Consider the following 9,335-nt stretch of genomic DNA (forward strand, 5'->3'; position numbering starts at 1 on the left):
GCTCTTCCTGTTGTTAATTTCTACCTTGATGGCGTTGTGGTCAGAGAAAATACTTTGTATTTTCTCAATGTTTTGAATTTTGTTGAGGGTTGCTCTGTAGTCTAAGATGTGGTCTATTCTGGAGAACATTCCATTGCATTAGAAAGGGTCAAATTGGCTGATTGTGCCCTTTAGGTCTTCTATATCTTTGTTGAATTTCTTTCTAGATGTTCTGTCATTTACCAAGAGTGTTATGTTGAAGTCTCCTACAGTTATTGTGGAACTATAAATTTCTCTTTTCAGTGCTGTTAGAGTTTGTTTTATGTATTTTGGAGCCCTGTCATTGGGTGTGTAGGTGTTTATTGTGGTTATGTCTTCCTGATGGATCATCCCTGTAATCATTACGTAGTGCCCTTCTTTGTCTTTTATGGTGGATTTTGTTTGAAAGTCTATTTTATCTGAGATTAGTATTGCCACTCCTGCTCTTTTTCAGTAGCTGTTTGCTTGATATTTTTTTCCATCCTTTGATTTGTAATAAATTTATGTCTTTGTTTCTAAGGTGTGTCTCTTGTAGACAGCATACTGATGGATCCTTTTTTTTTTTTTTATCTATTCTGTCACTCTGTCTCTTTATGGGTGCATTTAGGTCGTTTCTGTTCATGGTAATTATTGATATGTGTCGGTTTATTGCTGTCATTTTGTAGTGCTTTCTTTTTGTGGTGCAGAAGTTTTCTTTGTTCCTCTTACTCTCCTGTACTGAATTCCTTTTGTATGTGGATTATTTTCACTTCTTTCATTGTTGTAGACTTTGTTTTTACTGAGATTTTAATGTTTTACTTCTTTATTTTCATAAGTAGGTTTGCTAACCTTCCTTGTGGTTACTGTGAAATTTACCCTTATCTTCCTAGGTTTGAACCAGTCTATTATTACTTGGTATCACATTTCCTTCTTCTCCATTAGAAAGTTCTACACCTACATTGTTTATTCCCTCTTTTATTGTTCTCATGTTGCTGTCATTTACAGATTAACCTCTCTGGTTCCTTGTTGTAAGTCTTTTGGTTTTGAATAGTCCTCGGGAGTTCATTTCCTAGGTTAATATCTGACTAGTGCCATTCTGTGTCCTACATTCAGGCTTTCATCTGATGTTGTTTGTTCTGAAACCAAAGTACTCCCTTTCATAATTCTTGTAAGTTTGTTTTGGTTTTACATATTCCTTTAATTTCTGTTAATTTGGAAAAGTTTTAATGTCACCATCATATTTGAATGAGAGTTTTGCAGGATATATTATTTTTGGTTGAAAATTTTTTTGTTTCAAGGTTTTATGTATATCATCCCATTGCCTTCTTGCCTGCATGATTTCTTCCAACTAATCCAAGCTTAGTCTTATTATTTCTCTTCTATATGTGACTTTTTGTTTTTCTTGAACTACTCGCAGGACTCTTTGTCTTTGGTTTTAGTGAGTATGATTATGATATGTCTTGGTGATTTTCTTTTGGGGTCTATACTATACGGGGTTTTTTGAGCTTCTTGGATGGTCACCTTTTCCTCTTTCATGATATTGGGAAAGTTTTCAGTCAGCAGTTCTTCAATGATCCTCTCTGTGTTTTCTGTTTTCTCCCCCATTCTGGAACTCCAATTGCAGGCAAATTTTTGCTTTCAATTGTATTCCACATAATTCTCAGGGTTTCTTCATTTTCCTTTGTTCTTTTTTCTGATTTTTCCTGAAACAATGCTGTATCCAAGTGTTTGTCTTCAATTTCATTGATCCTGTCTTCCACTGTTTCAAATCTGCCCCTCAGATCTTCTATGACACAGTCCATTTCTGAAATCTTGTTGTTTATCTTTTGGATTTCTAATTGCTGTTTTTGTATGATTTCTAGTTGTGAATTTATTTTGGCATTTTGTTCCTGTATTATTTTCCTAAATTCTTCCATTTTTTTGGTCTGTATTTTCCATGAATTTGTCTGCCTTTTCCATGAATTTGTCTAGTTTTTCCTCATTTTAGTTTGCTTTTTGCTTGAACTCTTGGATAGCTCTCAATATTAGAGGTTTGAATTTCCTATCAGGTAGTTCTAGTGCCTTTTCTTCTAATGGAAAGTTGTCAGGTGTTTTATTTTGGACGCCTACTGGAACAATCCTGACATTTTTTAAAATATGTTTTGATATTGTGTGCTGTCTTTGGGACATTCAGTAGCTATTTTATTCATTTATTGATTCTAGATTGGTTTGTTTCATCTTGTTTTTTTGTTTTATTTGTTTATACCTGAGCAGGTGGGCTGTACATTCTTTGTTGCTTGCTCTTGTGTAGGCAGGATACTCTTCACCTCCTTGTCCAATTAGCAGAGCCCGTCACTCAGCTATGGTGCAGCAGGCCAGGTCCAGCTGAAAGAGAGGGCCTGGGATGGGTTGTTTGAGGCAGGTACTGGGGCTGACAGGGTAGGCCAGAAGTCAGTGCAAGGTAGGTTCTCGTAGGCCATGCCTGTGCTACTCAGGGGTGTGATGTTCAGTGCATGGTGCAGGTAGGCAGGAAGGAGGGGGGAGGGTGTGATGTGTGGAGCTAAGATGGATATGGGAAAGAAGAGGGAAAGGAGAAAGAAACAAGGGCCAAAAACAAACAAAAATGCTGAGGGAGCTTATCATTGGAGTGGAGAGATGAGAAACCGAGAAATGGAGAAAAACAGAAAGGAAAAAAGAGAGAACAAAATAAAAAACTTTTAAAAAGAAAGAATTGTCCCCAGGGATCCTACAGGTGAATGGGGAAGTGACTCGCAGGCCTCAGGGCACAGCCCATCTAGAAGGGGCAGAGATGTCACACAGCGACAGGTATTCAGGAGACAGGAAGGAAAGGAAAGCAGAGAGAGATGAGAAACTGCGAAATTAAGAAAAGAAAACAAAAAGTAAAAGGGGAAATAAAAAATAAATAAGAAAAAGCAAGAAAAAAAGAAAGGCCCCCAAGGGTCTCACTGGTGAGACTGCGCAGACCGAGGAAGTGGCTCCCAAGCCCAGCTAGAAGGAGCAGAGGTAGCACACAGTGTCACGTATTTAGGAGACAGGAAACAAAGTAAGTTTAGAGAGAGAGAAACTGAGAAATGAAGAAAGATAAGAAGAAAAAAATAAAAAGAAAGAAAAGCCCCCAGGGATCCCACTGGTGTGGCTGCACAGACTGGGGAAGTGTCTCCCAAGACCCGAAGTATAGCTTGGCCAGAAGGGGCAGAGATGGCACACAGTGCCAGGTGTGCAAGAGACTAGAAGATAAGTGTAGAGAGATGAGAAACTGAGAAATGAAGAAAGACAAAAAGGAAACGAAGGAAATGCCCCCAGGGATCCCACTGGTGTGGCTGTCTGCACCAGGGAAGTGGCTCCCAAGCCACTCAGTACAGCCAGGCTAGAAGGGGCTCCCAAGTCAGGAAAAGAAAAAGAAAACAAAACTAAAAATCCCCCGGGGATCCCACAAGAATGGTGGTGCAGACCAGGGAAGCAGTTCCCCAGACTAGTGGTGCTTCACAGCCTGTCAACCAGAGCAAAGAGGGCACACGGAGCCAGGTTTTCAAGAGAAAGGGAGGGGGAGGAGGTGAGAGGCAGGGAAGAAACCAAAGAGGCAGAAAAAAGCAACACCAGCCACAAAGAAATGACATTGAAGGAACCGGTTGCTGTGGGCAAGGTGAATCCAAGTGGCATGGAGCCAGTGCCTCCCGGAAGACAGACTACAGCTGGCTGGGAAGCAGCTGAGGCCGAGTAGGCCGAAGAAGGGTGGAAGGTGGGAAAGTGTATAGCGCTGCTTCCTGGGTGCTCTGTTGTCTGCTGGAAGCTCCGTGAGGCTGCTTTCCCATACTCCCTGACTGCTGATCACTGACAGGAGTCCAAGATGATGAATCCGTGCTGCATTAGCTGATAGGGGACCTCCGCTCATATTTCTTCTCACTCTCTGTTCTCTGTCAGTTTCTTATTCCATTTGGTGCTTGGCTGACTTCTTTATCTCTTCATTTGACCCTTAGGGTTCCAGGATTGACGTTTGTCTCTGTTTTAGTTAGTTTTTCAGGTCTTTGCTGTGGAGGGATGGTGTGGTGCTTCTGTTTATAGTGCCATGTTGGCTCCGCCTCCTCTTGTTTTTAATTTTTGAGAGCCTGATTATGATGTGTCTTGGTGTATATGTTTTTGGATTCATCCTACACGGAATTTGTTAAGCTTCTTGGATATCTAGTTTTTTGTCTTTTATCAGACTTGGAAAATTTTCTGTCATTATTCCTTCAAAAAATTTTTCTGTCCTTTTCTCTGTTCTTTCTCTTCTGTGATTCCATGATGTGTAGGTTGGTTCATTTGGTGTTGTCCCATAGTTCCATTAAAGTGTGCTCACTGTTGTTAATGCTTCTCCCTTGTTGTTCTTTAGCCTCTGATATTTCGATTACCTTATCTTCCATTTCACTGATCTTTTCTTCTGCATGATCAGCTCCATTATTCAAACCTTCCACTGAGTTTCTAGTTTGTTCTTGTGTCTTTTAGTTCCAGTATTTCTGATTGGTTTCTTTTTATGGTTTCTTTATCTTTCTTTATTTTCTCATTTTGTTCATTCATTGCTTTCCTATTTTCCTTTAGTTCTATGAGCTTGTTTAGTATTATTGTATTGTATTCATCCAATCTATTCATTAAGTGGTCTTCCCTATATACGAAGTCCCTCCCTTTGTCTTGTTCACTTGGATTAGCCATCATTTTTATTTCTTAGTATATCTTCTGCTTTTTTGTTGACTTTAGGGCGTGAGGTTTTTGCTTGACATTAGCTTTCTCAACTCTTCCCAGTATATATATTGACAGCACTGTTCTCTGGAAGAAACCTTCGGGTGAATGGAGTCTTTAAGCCTTATTCCAGATCAGTCTTACATTTTTCAGCTGCTCTCAATCAGAACTGAGAGCTTGCATTAATCAATCGCTCCAGCAGACTGCGCATCTTTCGTCCTTTAGTTCTTCCTCTCTTCCCTGCTGTGCTGCACTTTATGACCCTTTGCAACACTTCTGTAACCTATCTGAACTATTGGACACTCAAAAGAGCTCTACCAACCCCATCCAGAGCCCTTCCAGCTACTTTGTTCAGCCCTTCCATCTTCTGTAGCAGACTGGGCTCCTTTTCCCTCCTTAGGCAAGGTGCAAGCAGTGTGGATTTGCAGCTGTCATTTGTGGGCAGCCCCCGCAGGAGAAATGAGGACTGACAGTTCAGCAGGAAGATCTTCTTTGTCTAGTCTGGGCAGTGTTTAGGGGTCCTTTTCAGACAAGCTGTCTGGTCTCCTGGTACCCTGGGTCTACCATAACTGGTATGCAAGGCCCTTTGTTTTTTGATTGGAGTGCTTAATCCATTTACATTTAATGTAATTACTAATAAGATAGGATAGGTAGATATATAACTATATATAATTATATATAATTTTTTTCTATTTGTTTTCTTAGTACCTTATATCCTGTTGTTCCTCTATTCTTTGATTATTCCTTCTTATTGTTAAATGGATATATTGACTCCCTTGTTATTTATTTTACTATCTTGTTGAGTTATTTTTATTGGTCACCCTGAAGTTTAAAATAAACATCTTAACTTGTAATAGTCTAGTTGAAATGAACACCACCTTAATTTAAATATCATAGAAAATATTTGTTTTAACATAGCTGTATTCCCTCCCCACTGCATTGTGCTACACTTGTCATATTAAACCAAAAAAAAAAAAAGCCAAACCCACTGCCGTTGAGATGATTCCAACTCATAGCGACCCCATAGGACAGAGTAGAACTGCCGCATACAGTTTCCAAGGAGTGGCTGGTGGATTGGAACTGCTGACATTTTGGTTAGCAGCCGTAGCTCTTAACCACTAGACCACCAGCGTTTCCATAAGCCCACTAACACTTTTATAATTATTGCTTTTTTTAACTGTCATTTAAATTACATAAAAGAAGAGTTACAAACAAAAAAATACACTTCTAGCAAAAAAGTGGAGACAACTAAAGATTGGGAGAAAATTTGGGGGGACCATTTATTTGATAAGAGTTTAATATAAAAAATATATTTTTAAAAAACTGCTACAACTTAACAACAAAAAACAAATGACCTCCCAAGAAATAGACAAGAATTTGAACAGACATTTCACCAAAGAATACAAATGGCTAATAAGCATATGAAAAGATACTCAACGTCATTAGCCTTCACTGATTGTTGTTGAGGCAATTCTGACTCATAGCAACCAAAGCAAACCCACAATTTGATATCACTTCATACCCACTGGCATGGTTTAAATTATGTCCCCCCAAAAATGTGTGTATCAATTTGGCTGGGCCATGATTCTCAGAATTGTGTGGTTGGACTCCATTTTGTGATTGCAATTTTATCTTAAAGAGGATCAGGGTAGGAATGTAACACTACCCTTACCCAGGTCACATCCCTGATCCAGTGTAAAAGGGAGTTTCCCTAGGGCATGGCCTGCACCACCTTTTACCTTACAAGAGATAAAAGGGAAGGGAAGCAAGCAGAGAAGTGGGGACCTCATACCACCAAGAAAGCAGTGCCAGGAGCAGAGTTTCCTTTGGACCTGGGGTCCCTGCGTGGAGAAGTTCCTAGTCTGGGGGAACACTGATGAGAAGGCCGACAGAGAAAGAAAGCAATCCGTTGGGGCTGACGCCCTGAATTTGGACTTTTAGCCTACTTTACTGTAAGGAGATAAACTTCTCTTTGTTAAAACCATCCACTTGTGGTATTTCTGTTAGAGCAGCACTAGATGACTAAGACACCCACTAAAAAAGCTATTGTTAAAAAACAAAAGAAACACTGGCAAGGATGCAGAGAAAGTGAAAACCTCATTCATTACAGTAGGATTGTAAAATAATACCACTGTGGAAAACATTTTGATGGTTTCTCAAAAAATTAAACATAGAATTGTCATGAGATTCAGGAATTTCACTCTTAGGTATATGCCATAAAGAATTGAAAATAAGAACAAGATACTTGTACACTAACGTTCATTGCAGTACTATTCACAACAGCCAAAAGGTGAAAATGGCCTAAATGTCCATCAACAGATGAATAGGTGACCAAAATGTGATACATACGTACAATGGAATATTATTATGCCATAAAGAGAAATTAAGTCCTGATAAATGCCACAACATGGATGAACCTTGAAAACATCATGCAGTGTGAAATAAGTCAGTAACAAAAGGACAAATATTGTATGATTGCACTTGTATGAACTATCTAGAATAGACACGTGTATAGAGACCAAAATTTATTAGTGGTTACGAGGAGCAGGTTCAAGGGAGAGGAAAAGGGAGACTTACTGCAGGAACACGAAGTTTCTGTTAAGGGTGATGAGAAAATTTGGAAATGATAATGGTTGAACAATATGGTAAACTTAAGTAATGTCACGGAATTGTACACAAAGAAGGTAGAAATGGCAAAGTATTTGTTACGTATATATTTACCACAATTTAAAAAATGCATTTTCATTTTCTTTTATATTTACCTACATAAACATATTTAACCTTCACCAGGCTCTTTATTTTTCATGTGGATTCTAGATACTCTCTAAAGTACTTTCATTTCAGCCTGAAGAATCTCTTTAGTATTTCTTAATAGGCAGTTTTGCAGGTGACATATAGTCTTTCTTAAAATATTTTATTTATTTTTAATGGCATTATACATAACCAAACATACATCCATTCACAATTTGTACAGTAACAGTTCAATAACATTCATTATGTACTTCACAAGGTGCCACCATTCTAGCTGTACCCGTATTTTTCATCACCATTAATTTAAGCTTTCTGCTGCTTAAAGTTCTTATCTGTGCTTTACATTAATTGTTGTCTGTTTAAAATTGTATAGATAATTCTTTATAACAGCACTATACTCAAGGGAAGCATTGTTTATTAATTGGGCTGAACAGCTGTTTAGTTTAATGATGACTTCATGAGATAGTTTTGGTTCAAGGTTTAAAGATTATTTCTGGGAGGTGAGGCCAGGATGGCACAGTATTCAGACGCTTCCGGTGGACCCTCTTACAACAAAGATCCTAAAAAACAAGTGATTCGTTTATATATGGCAATCTGGGAGCCCTGAATAACAAAGGCAGAGTTGAGGAACTGGACTGAGTGGCAGGAGGACCAAGAGATGGTTCAGAAGCAGCAAAGAGTTGCTGAACTGACATGGTGAGAGCCTGAGCCCTTCAAGCCAGATCAGCACAGAAGTGAGCGAGGCAGGCAAGCAATTTCTGCACCGGGGGAGATCCATGCCAGAGAGTCTATACGGCCGCACAGAACCAGTGAGAAGCAGCCCTCCATCCGGCAAAAGATGAGTAGTTGTATATGGCCTACCATGTGGATCAAAAACTCCCCTTAGGGAAAAACCTCTCTCCCATTTATCTCTCCGCTTCCTGCTCTGCATTGGGTCCTGGACCAGCTTCACCAATTGCTGAGTCCCCTGGGCCGGAAGTAGGATCTGTCACACCACTGGAGCCATTCACCCGGCCTTGCAGAGAGAACTAATTAACAAATGGGGAAAAAAATAAACTGCCTGCTCCCCTAAGCCAGGAACCCAGGGTAGGCAAAGCTCCTTTGCCTAGGCACAGGCATAAAGGATACCAGGACTTTGGGTGCCTTTTGCCCTGCATAGACTTGTGTGGGACCATTTCAACAGCATAGGCCCTCATTACCACAGTACAACAGGGTATATACCAGAACTCTAACTACAACTGTTTCAGCTGTGAAGTGGTAGGTTCTTGACATTTGACACTGCTCTGCCCATTAAGCAGGGTCTTCATCTACCCACATCAGGAGCCTGAGAACTCATAGCTCCAACCATGCCATCTAGCCACCTGTGATAGGTGTCCATGAATAAGAGGTGCCCCACAGTCCTTACAGCCAACAGCATTAGGTGCTCATAGTCTGGCTGTAAAACCCACCCACCTATGAGCTCTAGGAAACAGTGACATGCCTTCCTCCTGGACACTCAGAGGTGGTCGTCAGCCCCCGGCCTTTCTCAGAGTGGGTCCTACTGCTACAGCCACATGCCTGTGCCTACACAATTACCCATGCCTGTGTAGGAATGTAAGTGAGATCTGACACCACACGCTTGGTGGCAATCTACCTGGGCACCTAAGCTGAATCTATACAGCAGGAGTGGGTAGACTCCTGAGCTCAAATACCTAGTAATAGATCTAACCACCTGGTGACAGGACATCAGAGCTTCAAAGATGCCAAAAATCAAACCAGGTCAAACAAGCAGCCTATTTGGGCATATCAAAAGAAAAAAAGAAGCTAGGACACAGTAATCAAACATTAAAAAAAAATATATAATAACTTATTGATGGCTCAGAGACAAAAGTCAA

Source organism: Trichechus manatus, unplaced genomic scaffold (assembly GCF_000243295.1).
Source record: "Trichechus manatus latirostris isolate Lorelei unplaced genomic scaffold, TriManLat1.0 scaffold00391, whole genome shotgun sequence".
Taxonomy (NCBI): domain Eukaryota; kingdom Metazoa; phylum Chordata; class Mammalia; order Sirenia; family Trichechidae; genus Trichechus; species Trichechus manatus.